Source organism: Notamacropus eugenii, chromosome 4 (assembly GCF_028372415.1).
Source record: "Notamacropus eugenii isolate mMacEug1 chromosome 4, mMacEug1.pri_v2, whole genome shotgun sequence".
Classification (NCBI taxonomy): Eukaryota; Metazoa; Chordata; class Mammalia; order Diprotodontia; family Macropodidae; genus Notamacropus; species Notamacropus eugenii.
The window spans coordinates 231,238,688-231,255,651 of record NC_092875.1 but is presented as its reverse complement, the minus strand read 5'-3'; the positions used below and the strand labels follow the sequence as shown (position 1 = coordinate 231,255,651).

Below are 16,964 nucleotides of genomic sequence, written 5' to 3'. Positions count from 1 at the left end.
CCACGTGCCCCCTCGACTGGGGTTTTGGCCTCAGGAGCCAAGGAGATGGCTTCAGGGACCATGCTGAAGGACAGTTCATTGGATCTTACAAAAAGTTTAGAAGATGACCCTCTTCTAGAAGCTCAGCTTCTGCCACAACATCCATTGCATATTCATTTCAGACCCAGATTCCATGCCCTTCCTACTGTCCTCATGGCAAATCTCCTCTTGCTAATATATGTTCTATTTGTTGTTTTAGCATTTTTAACAGGTTTGCTTTGTTCTTATCCCAATCCAAATAAGGACAAATGCCCAGGAAACTACATCAACCCACTTAAAGTTCAAACTGTGGTCATCCTTGGAAAAGTGATTTTACGGGTCCTCAACGTACTTTGTGAATGTTATATCCATATAACCTAGCCAAATGAGAAAACGAAGCTACATCATCATCTATAGATCCACAAGGCACCTTAAAAGACTGTCCTTAATGATACACTCTACTGGCAATGCAGCCCTGCTCCCATCCTGTGTATACAGCACTCCTTCCCTGATCATGGTCCCCTCTATCTTGGCTTCATCCTGGCAGTCTTGGTCTTGGAACTGATCTGTTCCCTGATATGCCTAGTCATTTACACAGTGAAAATAAGACGATTTAATAAAGCCAAGCCAAGACCTGATATAATTAAAGAAGAGAACACGTATGCATATGCTAATAATAGTACCCCAGAGACTGGATTCAGGACTAGTTCCAGTCTAGAAGTAGTTGAAAAGCAAGGAAATATTATAGAATACCCGAAACGATAATGCCCTGTTACGTAAGCGGTTACTGGCTTTCACATCCCCTGATTCAGCTTCTCAGCCAAAGAGAGAGTAAAGACTCCCAAATTTCAGCATTTCTAGAATAATCCAAAATGACACAGTTCACACTAGACCTTCAGACAAGCTGCTAGAATTCAATTACAGCTTTTGCTGTCTAGTTTTTAAAAATAATTTACGTTGGAAACTTGAATTTTGTTTCCAGGTACGCTGGACTTTTTCTTCCGTTGTTATGATTATAAGGCTTCTTCCATATTTGAAAAATCCATTTTTGTAATTAGTATTTTAAAATGTATAGGCTTACAGATACTCATTTTTCCATATCCCTGATATAATAGATTTGAATTGATTTAACTACTTAGTCTCCTTAAAAGTGTAGTTTTAACTTCTTCCTTGTTAACACATTCAAATTAATGTAAAACTTCTGTTTGTTGACATTTTGCTCTTTAAGGAGGTAGTTACTCACTCCAGAGAAATGTCTAAATGAATGAGCTGAGCTCAATATACATGTGTTAAGTTTGCTGAAGCCACCATGATGGTGAAAGGCAGAAAAGGACCCTCAGAACACTTCTATGTACCTACCTTGTGGTGTTCCGCAGAAACTCATTGCACTCCCTACTATTACTTAGGTAGTCATTAGAAAATTTACAACGCTGTTGAATGGATTTGTCTGAAAGGAACTTTGTACAGTTGACAAAGTAAACTGAACTTGTTTCTCCAGTCTTGTCTTATTTGGAAATTTAGAGATAAGGCCAAATTTTGAACCTGATATGTTCAGTTAAGTCCACAGAGGATGATGATTAGTCAATTGTATTATTTCCCCTCTGCCAAATAATAATTTTAGTTGACACATTTGCCATGGGCGCATTAAATGCTTCTTTAGGAAAATATGATTTTTTTTTTTTTTAGCTTTGGTGTTTTCTTATGTTTTTGGACAGAGGTTAATGCTATGGGTAGAAAGAATGGGTTTGTTCAGTGTGTCAGAATGTATTTATAGAAACTTGTGTATATGATATATGTATACATGTATATATAAATCTTTTATTTGAAGACTCAAAATAGTTTAATTATACATCACTTGCAAGTTGTATGCAGTATTAAGCTTATCACTGTCATTACTACTTTTTAATTAGTGAATGGAGTGATATATCTTCTTAAAGGTCATTGTTTCACCTCCAAACAGTTCAGAGAGTGTATGCATGTATATATGTCTGTTTTAGAATGGAAATGTATACTGTATGTAGTTCAACAGGTTGAAGTTATATCTGGGCCCTTTTTTAAACTAGGTTTTATCTTGGTTTCCTGCTTTGTATTCATCAATGCATACCTTAATGCCATGACATTTCAGGAATTCTCTTTCTCCTTCATTCTTCAACTTTCCCACCATTCTTTTAGGTGTGTAGGAAGAGAGAGAATGTTTTCAACTCAGCTTGGGGTCTGCAATTCTGTTTTAATTATTTTGTAAGAATTGTGAAATGTTTTGGTTTAAATAACAGGTATGTTTTGGAGATTTTTTAGGATACTCAGATTTTGACATATATGTGGGTGTGCCCATCTGTACTTTGTTTCTAACTGAATAATAAATACTTTGAATTGTTCAAATAATAAATACTACTGAAAGAAAAAAAAAAGACCTCTCCATCCTCTTCCTCTGTCTTCTCCAAGTACTTTCCCACTGTGACAAGAAGAGTCTCTAGCTTCCTTTAAACAGCCACTCCAAACTGACAGTTCAGCTGTTATAATATTCCACTTTGCTCTAGGAAAATGAAGTAAGAATACTTGTAATACCTGAAGTAGATGAGTATGAGAGCCCCAGATTCATCAGCAAATGTTGAAAAGGAGTCAGGCCAGAAAGGTGAGTTGGAGTCACATTGCAGGTTGCTGGATTGAACCTAAGAGATAATTTTTACAGATTTTTCAAAAATTAGGACGTACAGAAGTAAAATTATTTGCCTGAGATCACACAGCTAGTAAGTAGCACAACTGAGCTTCATGATCAAGTCTGCTGATTTTAAGGATTGTGTAAAATGAGTGATACTGATCTGCCACAGATCAGAACAAGTTTGGTAGGAAGAACATTTCCTAAAAATTACAGCTATTCAAAACTGGTTCCTCATCATCATCACCTCTATCCTCTTGCTCTTCCTCCACTCTGAAGGAATATTTATCATTTATACTTTGGCAAGGGTTCTTGGGATTTGGGGGGTAGATTTTTTTCTTCCCTGTTTATTTATTCTACCATTGTGTTATTACTGTTGTTTTTATTTTCCAAAAAACTGGGAAAATTAACTTTTACGTCATGTACTTTTCATTTAGGATTTCTTGAAAAACATAGCTCTGAAAAACCAAGTTTTGATAAAGTCCATCATGATTCAAATGGAGCTACTTGACTATGCCTCTACACCCAAATCACTCTGGCTCTCATTGTTTTACCAATAATAGGTTCCAGCCCATTCCTCACTTGTTCATTGTTTGGGTTTTAATTGCTCAGAGTGAGTGTAAACAGCAATCTTTTCTGTTCGGGCCAGAAACTCTGAGTCTTTCCTTCCCAGACTGTTCTTTTGTGAAGGTAAACTAGGCCATATTTTGCCTCAATTCTTACCTAGCCTTTAACTACTGAATGGACTTTGACTCAGACAAACAGATCTGGGAAAGACCTTAGCTTAAAAAAGATCTCCCACTGAATGTCTCTGATGACTGGAGGAGAGAGTGAGGCTGATGAATCCACACTGCCTCACTAAAATCCAATTCACTTACAAGTCAAGACATCACCTTTCAGATGTCATTGGTCCTCTTTGAGAATGGAGGGCAAACAAAAACAATTCAAAACTGAAATGGACTGCTTCAATTAAGAGTGGGTTCTAAATTACTAGCAGTCTTCAATGAAACAAAGGCAACATAAACATTTATAAGTTTTGTTATAGAAGATTATTAAAATGAATTAGGAATTAGCATTGGAAGGGATGTTTGAGGCTACCTGATCCAAACCATTCATTTTACAAATGTGGAAACTGGGGCCCAAAGAAATAAAGTGACTTTTTCAAGTCATGTCAAGCAGAAGTGGCAGTCAGTGTTCAAAACCATCTAATTTCAGACTCATCATTGATGCTCCTTCTCTTACTGGTGGCTCTGCCTTTTTACTCAAGTGTAGGCTAAATAAAATGGCCTCCGAGGCTCCTTCTGACTCAGATTCTGGGTCACTGTATTAGTAAAAACCCAATATACACAAGGGGGCCTATTATCACAGGCTCCCAAATTTGCATTTATAAAAGGAAAGACAACTTTTGAGGGGTCAACAATGACTTTAATCAGTTCAAACAAATGCCTCCAGGCACACCTTTTAATCTTTCATATTCCCAAAGTTACCAAGCCTTCCATCTATTCAACAAAATCTTTTTATCTTTATCAAAACCAACAGACAGGATTCTACTACCTGAATCAGAGCAACATCGCCATACAATTTACACACTTGAGAGAACCTTACATCTGAGCGGTCACAGGGAGGGGAGGAAGCTCCAAACACGCGGCCACTCAGTCTCCACCAGGTAATCACAAGATCCTTCTCATAAGTGAATCCCCAAAGAAAAACATTAACCTCCCAGTATATGTAATGAAGACTTGGCTTCTGATTGGTTCAGACTCAGAAGTCACGAAACCCACGTTACTCAGCACAGCTGTGAACCATCAGAGCTCAAAGGGAACTGAACCCTCAGGTGCTCACAATCTATCCTGAGTCTGGAAAGCAACTGCAAACAAATCCCAACTTGCTTGCTGCCACAGTTATCAAGTACCAAACCCTAGTCACTATATCCCAAAGTGGAAAGTATGGCTGATTTGGCACACAGCTGAGACATCCCAAAATACTGAGGGATCATCTGAAATGCAGGTATGTCCTGTATTCTCACCAACAAAAGCAGAATAGGAAGAGGAGAAGAGCTTGAGAAAAGTGTGGAGAGTGAAAGGGTGGGGCACACAAGCAGCTATATGTGTCCTTTCAGTGTCTTCAAGGAAGAAATCCCCCTTTTTATCTGTAGGACCAATTTCTTGGTCACGTTGCCCTCATTTATCCCAGATTCCTCTCATCTCTCTACTCTCAGGTACCTGAAACAAGGACAATTCCTACTGAAGACCAAGAGAAGCAAAACTAGGAAATCTTGACCACATCCTGTTCCTACCTGCCAGTCACAGGCCTCAAAATAATACATCAGTTAGCAAAATGTCCCTCTGCCACAAATCCAAAGCAGACTAGCTGGCTGGCTAGGATAGTTCACTGCCCAGACTTCAGGCTAGCTTGTAAAGGATGTGACTCTCAAGCCTGTTTGTCAGAAATTCTTTACTTATTTTCTATTTGTCAAAACATATAAGGACCAATCCAGAAAGGACAACTTATATTCATTTATCCTCTCCACCACTACTCTACCCCACCCCCCAGAATATATATATATATATATATATATATATATATATATATATATGTGTGTGTGTGTGTGTATATATATATATATATATGTATATATATACACACATATATATGTATATGTATGTATATGTATATATGTATATGTGTATATGTGTGTATGTATATGTATATATGTGTGCATATGTGTGTATATGCACACACACACATATATATACATACAGACTATATCTGTTCTGTCAATATTTATCAATCCAAAATTATCCATGATCTGAATCAATTTTTTTGCAAAACTGAAATAGGCAATCAATTTAATGAAAATATTGTCCTATTTGTAAAATATATCTCTTAAGTAACTATATTTGATTTCAATATTCAATATTTTTATTGAATTGTGAATTGCTTTCCAAATGCCATGGTAACTTTTGGAATGGTATGTTTAAATTATTTTGTTCAACTGGTTTTTTAATTAAGGTTTTTTTTTCCCCAATGAACAAAAATCAATTCCTTCTCTTACCATGGGGGGAAAAGAAAAAGAAATCAAAGTCTTTTTTAACAAACAGACATAGTTAAGCAAAATAAATTCCCACATTGGCTATGTCCAAAAAGATATGTCTAATTCTGCAACCTGAATTCATCACCTCTCTGTCAGAATGTAGTCACCAAATTTAATTATCCTTCTGGATTCATGGTTAGTCATTGCATTAAACAAAGTTCTTAAGACTTTCAAACTTGTTTGCTTTTACAGTGTAGTTGTTATTGTAAAAAGTTTTTTCCTTGTTCTACTCACTCTACACAAATCTGCCTAATTTTCAATAAAATTATCCTTTTCATCATTTCTTGTAGCACAATAGCATTCCATTTAATTCATGTACCACAATTCAGCCATTTTCCAACTTATGGGAACCCGTTTGGTTTCCAGTTCTTTTTTTAATTATTATTATTTTTAAAAGAGCTTAAGTTTTTTTTTTGTTTTTGGTAAACAGTCTTTCCTACAGAAGTTGTCCATCAGTTTGTCACTCAACTAACATTTTCTCAATAAGCTCCTGCTACATGCCAAGCACTGTTAAGTGCAGGAGACACCAACCCAGGCAAAGAACAACAGTTTAATGGAGGAGGCAACGTGCAAACAATTAGGCCCAAACAAGATATACGCAAGAAAACTGAAAGTAGTCTCAGAGGGAAGGCACTGAGATTAAGGACTGTGAAACGCCAACTTACAAAATAACGTTACCTGAAACTTGAAAAAAGCCAGGAGGCAGAGATAAAAAGACAGAATGTTCCAGGCATGGGGAAATCCAGTGAAAAGTCAAGAGAATGAGTGTCCTGTATAAGAAACAGCAAGGCCAGTGTCACTGTCCCACAGTGTATGTGAATGGAAATAAGGTGTAAGAAAACAGGAAAGGCAAAATAGAGGATTGTTGGAATATGTGCTGGAATTCCATACAGAAACAATGCAATTTGGGAAAGGGTACTGGGGTCCCAAAAAACAGCCTGAGATTAGTGTATAGAGGAAAGGCCCCAGAGTCAGTATTGGTAGACAAGATTCCTTATGGGAACTTCTGATACCAATGAAACCACCAGCCCTGACACACCTGCCCTCTCAAAAAGAAAATTGGGATCTCACAGGGTTTAAGGGTGAGAGTAGAGGGGTTGGTTTAATGAACACTTATATCTTTGCATCTCTACTTCTCCCTAACCATGTCCTTTTCATAAACTTCCTTTTATTGCCTTGGCAAGAAAATTCTTTACCATATCAGGAGTTCAATTTTCAAATCTATGTATCAGGATGTTGATCTCCAAACTTCCTTCCAACCCTGACATTCTATGATTTGCCATGTATAGGCTGACATGGCCAGTCAGTGGCCTTCTGACTTCCAGCCTAGGGTTTTAACAATTTTTTATTTTTAAAAAATCCAAGGAAAAAATGTTTTCCTTGAGGAAATTAGATGCTAGAGGTATTAATGTGCTACCAAGATGTTAGACAGAAGAATCTTCAATGCTCTGGCCATTATCTAAACTCAAAATTTTCAATATTCATGGTTCTGGAAATCAATATTTAGTAACTGCCAAACATGATATCCTATGAGTAATATGATAATTAAAGAGTGTACAGCAGCCAGGAAGCTTGACTCAGATTCCAGAAGACCTGGATTCAAGTCCCACTTTCAGCATAGGGTATATGTAACTTTGAATAAATCACTTAATCTCTCAATGCCCCAGATGACTCTCTAAAGTTATTCCCTGAACAGATAAAATCAGATGTTCAAAATCACCCATTCAGAATAACAACTATACCCAATGGCCATGAACACTTGTAATTTATTGATAAAAAAGTAAGACCACCAGCACCTCTAAATGTAACTGTACTAGTTAGAAGAGATCATTTCAATCTCTTTATCCATGCTCATTTCCATGTTCATTTTCACCATCTCTGCTTCCTGCTCATTTTCATTGCAAATAGAATGTAAGCTATTTGAGAACAGGTTCTGTTCACTTTTGTGTTTTCTGTTCCTAACCCTTATCCCACTTCCTGGGACATAGTGAACATATGTTTTCTGACTGATTATTGGTTGATTCTATGATTAAAAACACAAAGTCACTAAAAGCCCATCCTCTAACAAAACACCATGACAACTATCTAGTTCTAAGCTCAGCTAGCCCTAAATATTCAAGAGTTTCTAAAGTTTTACATCACAGCTATTCCCCTCCCAGTTCTTTCAAAGAACAAATTGAATCCCAAATGCAGTAATGTTGGTGCCAAGTGGTTTTTACAGTCCCATCAGAGGACATAAACAAACACAAAAACTGAACACAATGCTGTCAATGTATTGTTTCCAAACAACTAGGAATACACAAAGATCCCTCAAGTAGAATCTCTTATGAGACATAAAACCACTGGCGCAAAGGATAATTGAATTTTACTCCTATCACTGAACATTATCTAATATTCCTTAGGGTTTTTATGAAGCCAAGGAATCATCTATTCCAATCATGTTTATTCCTGAAAGCATGGACACTGGCGTTACAGAAAGCAAGATCGTTATTATGGCAGAGAAAACCTCAAGGGAGTAAACAAGATCATTCATTCCTAGGAAAGAGCTGCATCTCACTTGCACACCTCATAAAGAATTATACTTTTGGTTGCCCTAATTAAAGAGGTAGCTCAGAGGACCAGATAATATGACTTTAGAGAGACCGCCAATGTCATGATAGTTTATGGGGAAGAGATTATTAATCAGAATTTGGGACATAAAACACTGAAATTGAAAAGGACTTTAGAAGTCATTTCAACTTACCTCTTCATTTTACAGAGAAGGAAACTGAGATCCAAAGAGGTTAAATAACTGGAATAAGGGCACATAGCAAACTGGCTGTGAATCAAGATTAGAACCAATGTCTCCAAGCTTCCAACTAAGTGCTCTGTCTACCACATTGCTTTCTTATAATCAGAAAGTTTCCCCATGCTCACCCAAAGACCAAATTATTTCTAAGGTTCTTTACATTATTATCCGAAAGCACTGGGTACTACTTCTATCTTCTGATTCAAGGTTATGTTGAAAGAAGAAAAGAAGGAAGGAAGGAAGGAAGGGAAAAAGGAAGGAAGGAAATGTGAGAAAATGAACCTTACACTCTTCCTTTCAGAAGTGGGGTACTTTTGCAAAGGAAGAAGGGAGGGAGGGAAGGGGGGAAGCAGAGAGAGAGAGAGATGAAATTTGAGTGTATTCTCTTAAGCTACTTGATATCTCTAATTAAGAATTCTTTCAGAAGGTGATGGAAACAATTAGTGAAAAGAGGTTTGGGGCATCTTCCTGTGTATTTGTCTTATTCATACTACCTTTGTGTTCCATTTCCATGGGTGAGGAAAGGAAAAAAATAAAACTAAAGGTGAGTAAAGTTTAATTATAAAATTAAATCATAAAATTAAAAATCGAAGCATCATTGGTCAGAGACAATTGATCAGACAATTTGATTGTCTAATCAAAAATACTATAGTACAGTATAAAGTGTACTATATGGGAAGCACCATGCTAAGCTCTACAGATATAAAGAAAGACAAAGACATAGCCCCTTCCCTCAAGGAGCTCACATTTTAATGGGGGAGATAATATGCAAAAAACAACTATGCACATTTAAAAACATATACTTTTAAATGTAAGGTACCAGTCTGGTATGCCGGCACAAGACATACTCTGCTTACACTTCGTTAGCATGACCTTCAAAAACCCAGTAGCCTCCATGCAAAGGTATACTAACAAATGTTTAACAATTGACTCTCCAGAGGAAAAAAAGTGTCCATAACATACTTAAAGTTTAATCTTCATTATGAACTTTTTATCCATGACTTTCTTAATTCTAAATAACCAACAAAATAATAAATCAAGCCCTGATTTATAGCGTTTACTGATTTCTGAAATATAAATGATCACACTGAAATTTAACAATCAACTCGAGAGTTAGTCTGCATTGGTTCCAGTACATTCCTGGAACCATGGTACGAGCATTCATTAGTGGAGCTTAGGATGTTGGATAGAGGCGTCAAACATATAGCACTGCGAGTGGTCCAAAGCAAATTTAAATGCATTGGAAAATATTTAACAAAATTTTAAAGACATTCAATAAAACATAGATAACAAATTTTAAACAAAATCAATACACACCCCAAAGGGATCTTTATGTATGAGTTTGTTTCTATTTGAGTTTCGTGCTGTTGATGTAAGAGACACACAAAATTCTAGATGAAAATCCAAAGTGATATTATGATGCATTTCACTTTTACCTTGGTAACCCCAATGCTGAACACAGTACTTTGCACATAGAAGGCAATTAATAAATAAGCATCTCTGATTGAATGACAATAACAATATTTATATTTTAATAAGTGTTTTCATATATATCTGACCCTTTCAGTAGATAGGGCAAGGGTCATTTGGCTCATAAGACAAGTGAGGCTGAAGGAGTTAAGTGAGCTGTTGAAGGTCACATGCATATTAAGGGGTCAGAATTAGCTTTATTTTTGTTTCTCTCATGTAAATAAATAAATAGAGAATGTCACTTGAATACAGTTGTGCAACAATTATAGTAAGGTCTATGAGTCTGGAACATGATGACCAGCTTCCATATCCTGCCCTTGTCATTACCAAAGTGATATTGAACAAGTCTCTCTGTGGTGTGTAGTATAAAAAGTTTGAGACACATAATTTCTAGGTAATTAATCATTTTATTAATAATGCTAGCATTTGGCTGTCTCTCTTAGACCAAAGACAAATCATGGAACCCACTCAATGCTTGGGAGAATAGGTATTCCTGAGGGTGGAAATCAACTCTGACTAGTAAACAGTTAATGAGAGAATTGATATTATAATGAGAGGTGAGCCTATTATAATGACATGACTGTTTTGGTCAAAGAGAATTATCTGTATACACATTACCCATCTGGCAAAGGGGAGAATGATGTTTTCCCAAACTTGTCTGAATAAAACACAATGGGTCAAAATCCATCAATTCATCTAATTTTACCTTTTGAATAGATGAGTTCTCCCTCTCGGTATCAGCCCTGTACTTCAGAGGCTGCCTGAGTAACCTACAGGAGCTGATTTTTGAGTGAGAAAGTAGAAGAGGTGAAAAACTCATCATCCTAATTTAATAATTAAGTATAAAACACAAGAGAAAAATAGTCATTCCTCTCAATGGGTTTCAGCTTCCTCATCTATGATATGTGCAAGGTCAACTTTCTCTTTGGGGCGTCAGTGGTCTCTAAGATCCTTTCCTGCCCTAAATTTAGATCCCTAAAATAGAAACAGCATTAGGGTTTCATCTCTACCCACAGATCTAGATGTCTGAGTTCTGCTACAGCAGCAAACAGTTAATATTCCTACATTTATCTGTTTAAGTGCTGCGAAGTAAACACAAGCAATGGAGACAGCTTTATGCACAGAAAATGGGAGCTGGAAGGGGCCTTAGAGATTATCTAGTCCAAACTCCTGATTTTACAGGTGAGAAAAACCAAGGACAAGAGAGAAAAAGTAACTTTCCACCGGTCTGCCCCTGGAACTCAGGTCTCTCAACTCCCAAAGCAGTCCTCTAAATTGCTACAGCCTTGTTTATAAAAGAACATGGTGTGAGTGAGTCAGGAGGAGAGGTTTCACTAGATGTCAAAACAAGACCAAGGGCAAGGGCTAGGAAGCAGGTTCAATAATACCTCTTTTAATGTATACAGACCAAAAAAAAGTGTAAGAAAAAATTATCATTACTTCTACCACCATGCTGATTACCTCATTCCCATAAAAGTTACCCTCAGTTTTCTGCTACTCTGCAATCTAATCCACAAGAACATTTCAGTTAAGTAACTTTTGACGGCTATTTGAAAATTGTGGAATCATATAATTATAGCTGGAAGGCTTCCTTAGCAATTCCCTAGTCCAAACCTCTCATTTTACATATGAGGAAATTGAGGCTAAAAGAAGTTCAGGAACTTTCCCAGTGACATACAACTAGTGTATGGCAAAGCTGGTACTCAAAACTAGATCACCTCTTTCCAAATCTAGGGATATTTATTACAAAAACATCTAAATAATCACAACAAATACATTTTCATACTAAAAACCATCTCTGGTAGAAATGAAGCTGCCTCAGAATGTTAGCTCCAATTTACTTCCTAAATTTGACTACATTTAAGCATAATTTTTTCAGTTACTTTAATCTTAGAGATAAAATGCAAAAACCTGACTCCATCTTAAACTCAGCTTAGTTTATGTCAGTCTTAAAAATTACTTTTTAAATTTGTTTCAGCTTATGAAAATTCTAATAAGCCACAAAAATGCGCTTTATTACTGGTCCTAATTTCTGATTGCCATGTGTGCTACTCCCACCTTCTTTGAATCCATGGTCGTGAGTATTCTCTGGGCTCAGTGCTTGTTTCCTATAAATATAATGACCATATTTCAAAACCCGAAATCAGGATATGTGATCTAACAAAGAATATCTGTTCTATAAAACCCCATTGGAAATATATTTTCCACTTTTGAAATCATGGCCATCGTGGACAATCTGAGTTCTATGGTTTCAGTATCCAAAAGAAAAGGATCCTTGAGCAAGATACTCTCCAGCCAAAGAAAGGACTCCTGGAACTCCTGAGGGACAGTTGTGTTGTAGAGCGCACTATAATTTGTGTTTTGTGTGACCACACCCACAGACCAGCAAAACAAAGCCTTCTATATCCAAAGGATGGTTTGTGAAGCCAAGGTGTATTATTACATTAAGAAAACTGATCTGTCCCATGACACGCAGGCCTTTTGGATGAAAGGGCTATAATTTATTTAATATGCACCCATAACAAAATGCCTTATGGATAATAAGGAGTAGAACTTAATGGCCATATTGGCTTCACAAGTGAAGCATCATAAAGTTGTAAAGACAAACACTAAACATCCCACTTCATCTTCAGTAATGATGGCTTAGATATGATAGTATAATGACCGTCCCCCCAAACCCTCCACCTCAGCATGCTTAAATATTCTTTTCTTGCTTCCAGTGAACCATATTGCATCTCTTCACTAAGAGTTTCTTGATTTGTTGCTGAACTGATGACACAAGATATCCATTTGGTAAAAAATAAAGTGACTTCTTTTAGGACCTTTTGGATGTAGCCAACCAAGTGAGAAGACATGATTTCAGCAAGAGATAGAGAAAAATATCCTTTCCAGATCAGGACTCCTGACCACCATGTCCTCTCTTGAGCCCTTCTTCCCTTTAGCATCAACATGTAAAGGTCTGCAGAGATGGCAATGTCACTCACTACCCTGGCACCCAAGGGGAAGGAAGATGCCCAGGCATTGGTAGGATTGGGCTGGTGGCAAGTGTCAGAAAGAGGTAGATGTCTGTTTTTGACCAAGATGTCACCCACTGCCTATTCTTTACCTCACCATTGCTGTTTTTCAGAGTTCCTCCCCTGGGATTATCTGATCAAACAGCTAATTTTGATCTTTCCAGTGACCTTTCTCAGGGTCCAGTATACTTTCTTAGGTTTTTGTTTTTTATTGCCTTTCTGAGTCTCAGCCCCTTCCAGGACATCTTGGAAATTCCAAATTAGACATATAAATTCAAAAGACTGAATTAATCAGGAAAGGACTTCTGCAAGAAATGACATTGAGCCAATCCTTGAAGGGAATTAAATATTCTAAGAGGCAAAGATGGATTACATACCAGGCACAGGGGACACTCTGAATAGAGTTACAGAAGTGAGAGATGAAATGTTGAGCTTGAGGAATAGCTTATAAGCCAATTTAGCTAGAACAAAGAGTGCATGGAGAGAAATAATAAAAAATAAGTCTATCGTGGTAGGACAGAGTCCAACTGTGGAGGAGTTTGTATTTTATCCTAGAAGTGATAGAGGACTGTGAGGCAAGCAAGGCAGCCCGCTCGAAGCAACAAGGCACCCCGAGGAAAAGACAGGGGACAGTATATGCTAGGCAAGTCAAACCACTCTACTTACCACCTTACCTCATCACCCTGGTAGGGAGCCTTGAACCCAACTGCCCCAGGAACACAGTGTTCTCACTCCACTAATCCTGCTTCTAGGTCATCCCTTGCAGTTGAAGGAAACAACACTTATGGAGAAGGGCCCTACCATTGCTGCCACCACTAACACCAACCACCTCCCACAAATAGGTTTTTTAAGTCCAAGAATAGTAGTGTAACCATATAACCAAACCTGCTTCCCATTCAGCCTTTAAGAGGAGCAATCCTTCTAGAAAGGGGAGCTGCCTTTCTTGCCATCATCCATTGTTTTTCATATGGCATCAATAGCAGCTAAGATTAAGAACCCTGAGAACATCAGTATCCCCTTTCACCCCCAACCACTGGCCCTGCTTCGAGCCTAACCCTGGAAACTACAGGTCAGTGAAGCCACCCTTGTAGATGTGTGATATGGCAATTCCCTCCAGCCCCTACCTTCTCATCAGCCACAGCTACTAATGAACAGGAAAAGAAAGTTCTTGCCACCAAAGTCTTTGGTACTGTCAAATGAATCTACATTCAAAAGCAATGCAATTTTATTAATAGAAATGATACTAAAGAAAATGCATTACTGTCTGCTTTACCACTACACCTTAAGGATTATGGGGCCTTTCCATCTGATTTCCAGTTGAAACTTACTAAATTTTTGTTTCTCCTCATTAGAATTTGAACTCCTTGAGAGCAGGAACCATTTTATTTTTCCTGTTTATATTATCAGCATTTACCAAAGTACTTAATGAATATTTTTCATTCATTCAATAGGGAAAAGACAGGGTCTTAGCTGTGTCTTAGAGAAATTAATTTTGCTCTTGTATGCATGATGGATTAGAGAAGGAAGAGACAATGTTAGGAGAAGAAGAAATTAAGGTAGTCCATATGAAAGGTGATATGAACCTCAACTGTGGTAGAGGCCATGTGAGTATATGATGCCAGCCTGTGATTGACAAGACTTGGAAACTATTGGATATAAAAGGCAATTGAAATAAATGGCAAAGGGATGAGGATATGAACCTGTGTGCCTAGGATTGTACGGCACTCAAAAGAATTAGAGATATCTGGGGGAAAAATTAGTGTGGGTTTCTTTGGGGGGAGTACAATATAATAAGCTCCATTTTAGAGATATCAAATTTGAGATGTGGATGAGACATCCAGGTGGAAATGCCCAGCAGGCACATAGATGATGATGTGATACTGGAGTCTAAGAGAGAGATCAGGGCTGAATCGATTATAGACTTGCAAGTCATCAATGTAGAGATAAAAACTGAGCCCATGGGAGCTGATAAAATAGCTATTATAATAAACTAAGGATCAAATGGACAGAACAATGCACATTTAAATTTACTTCAATAAACATTTATTAAGCACCTACTATATGCCAGGCACTGTGCTGAATGTTAGGACAATGAAATAGATGAGGAGTTTAGGAAAAGCATCATAAGACTGGAACCTAGTCATGTTTAACAGTAAGCACCCCAACATACACAAGGGGGCCTGCTATCACAGGTTCTTTGATTCTCTGAAAGGAGAGGCAACTTTTGAGGGGTTAACAATCACTTTAATCAAGCACATGAATCATTCAGTTAGTTCAGGGGGAAAAGTCAGAACCCTGAATTTCAGAGAAAATACAAAGAAATCACAAGACAACAGACATGCTTCCAAAATGTCTGACCATTAACATACATATATCTTTACCAGAGAGGGAACATCTGGGTTTTTCAAAGCCAGGGGGCTGCTTAGTGGTTCTCAGAGTCCTCATCTAGCCAAATACTTCCAGGCAGTAAGCCCCGAAGTAAAACCTCACCCTCAGAGTATTTATATACTTTTCAGTGCCAGAGGGCATAACCTTCTGACTCAGTAACTCAATAGAAAAAAACAAAAAGTACTTGGGACCCTCCTACAAAACAACTCCTCTAATCAAGCTTTCCTCACAGGGCAGGCCCATCAATGGGTAGGGAAGATCTTCTTTAATCACATTATTCAATCAGGGTCACTTTAGTAAAACAGCAAAAGATTCTAATTTGATTGCCATCACAGCATGACAGAATAGTGACAAAGGACTTCAATTATCTAGACAGCTGCTTAAGTTCTCTTTCAAAAGCAGAGTGACTAGGATGTTCTTGGCTTGCATAAAGCTAATTTCTTCCTTCAAAAGATGGAGGAACCAACAGAACCAAGATGGTGGAATAGAAGCAAGGACCGTCTAGAGCTCTCCCCTTAAATCCCTCAAAAAATCTGTAAAGAAATTACTCTAAACAAATTCTTGAACAGCAGAAGCCATGATGTGACACTGAAGCAAATTTCCAACCCAAGACAATCTGTAAGGTCTACAGGAAGGGTCTATCATGCCAGGCTGGGAGTGGAGTGGAGTTCAGCATGGCCCACCGGTATGAACACAGCTGGAACACGCCTTAGGGGACTGAATCATTGGAGGCTGCTTTTGTTTCCAAATGTCTCTACCCACAAACACCAGAATGCCTCAAGGATTAGTGAGAAGGGTTTCTCACCTGGCTTACAGGGGAGTGTGATCTGGCCCCAGTCCCAGGGTAGCAGCAGCCACTGATGAAATGGAGAGTGCTTCCAGAACCCCCCATTTAACAATGAGCTCAAAGGCCAAGTAATTGGCTTGGAAAATAAGCAAATGAGGGAAAAAACACACTACAGATTTTTACTTTCTCAGTGAAGAGGTATTTTCTTATGTCTTTGGTGACAAGGCAGATCAAAATATACAAACAGAAGAAGACAACAAAGTCAAAGTTCCTTCACCCAAAGCCTCCAATAAAAATATGACTTGTTCTCAGGCCATGAAAAAGCTCAAAAACGATTTTGAAAATCAAGTAAGAGGAATAGAGGGAATATTGGGAAGAGAAATGAAGAAAATAATGAAAAACAAGTCAACACCTTGCTAAAGGAAACCCCCCAAAATGCTGAAGAAAATAACACCTTTAAAGGTAGACTAACCTAAATGGAAAAAGAGGTTTAAAAAAAGCCATTAAGGAGAAGAATACTTTAAAAAGCAGAATGGGCCAAAGGAAAAAGAGGTTGAAAAGCTCACTGAAGGAAATAATTCCTTCAAAATTAGAATGGAGCAAATCAAAGCTAATGACTTTATGAGAAATCAAGAAATTGTGAAACAAAACCAAAAGAATGAAGAGATAGAAGACAATGTGAAGTATCTCATTAGAAAAGCAACTGACCTGGAAAATGGGTCCAGGAAAGAATTTAAAAATTATTGGAC

The 16,964-nt window shown here is 37.6% G+C and overlaps 1 long non-coding RNA gene and 1 pseudogene across 2 annotated transcripts in view; one reads left to right on the top strand and one right to left on the bottom strand.

Moving 5' to 3' along the window:
- The window catches only part of LOC140501037 (uncharacterized), a 116,891-nt gene extending 112,438 nt beyond the window's left edge, over positions 1-4,453 (bottom strand). For both annotated transcript variants that reach the window (XR_011966031.1, XR_011966030.1), the window contains exons 1-2: positions 4,280-4,453; positions 2,584-2,687 (exon numbers count right to left, since the gene is read on the bottom strand). This is a non-coding gene — a long non-coding RNA (uncharacterized lncRNA). The remainder of the gene's footprint in view (positions 1-2,583; positions 2,688-4,279) is intronic.
- On the top strand, positions 38-853 carry LOC140498365 (transmembrane protein 192 pseudogene; annotated as a pseudogene).
- Positions 4,454-16,964: the final 12,511 nt, after the last annotated feature.